We start from the raw sequence: 576 nt of genomic DNA, 5'->3' as shown, positions 1-576 counted from the left end.
TTCCTGGAAAGTGGGCACAGCCCTCAGATCCTGGAAGGCATGGGCCATGAGGCAGGTGGGGATGGGGCTCCACAGCCCAGGGAGCTGCCGGTGGCCTGAGCCTTGCCCACTGGGAGGAGACGTGGGGACAGAGGAGCAGGGGCAGTGCCAAGCATGCCCGGTGCCCCCCTCCCCCCTATGCCCGAGCCCACGTCCGCAGGAAGGCCCGGGAGTTTCCCAGCAGCGGCTGACTCACTGCAGCCTGGCCTGCCTCCCGGCCTTGGCAGCGGCAGTGCTGATGATGGAGCAGATGGGGCGGTGGCAGTGTGGGAGGACAGGGTTGGAGTCCCTGGCATGGCTGTGCCCCCCTCAAACAGCGACAGGGAAGAGGGCAGCGCTCTGGCCAGGGCACAGCAGGGGGTCTCTGGGAGGGACAGCTGTGATGCCATGCATGCAGAGGGGCCCATGGGGGAGGGCAGGATGGTTGGGTAAAGGGAAGCTGGAGATGGGCACAGGCAACCACAGAGGTCTTCCTGGAAGAGGTGAGGCTTTTCAGGCCATAATGAGAGCGAATGCCTCCGTTTGGAAGGTCCTGTG

The 576-nt window shown here is 65.3% G+C and overlaps 1 protein-coding gene across 1 annotated transcript in view; it reads left to right on the top strand.

Annotated features, from left to right (window-relative positions):
• Positions 1–576, top strand: part of IKBKE (inhibitor of kappa light polypeptide gene enhancer in B-cells, kinase epsilon) — a 21,530-nt gene that overhangs the window by 8,323 nt on the left and 12,631 nt on the right. The gene's annotated exons all lie outside the window — the stretch shown is intronic.

This window comes from Myotis davidii, unplaced genomic scaffold (genome assembly GCF_000327345.1).
Source record: "Myotis davidii unplaced genomic scaffold, ASM32734v1 scaffold710, whole genome shotgun sequence".
In the NCBI taxonomy this organism is placed as follows: Eukaryota; Metazoa; Chordata; class Mammalia; order Chiroptera; family Vespertilionidae; genus Myotis; species Myotis davidii.
The sequence above is the reverse complement of the archived record's forward strand: the minus strand, read 5'-3'. Positions and strand labels throughout refer to the sequence as shown.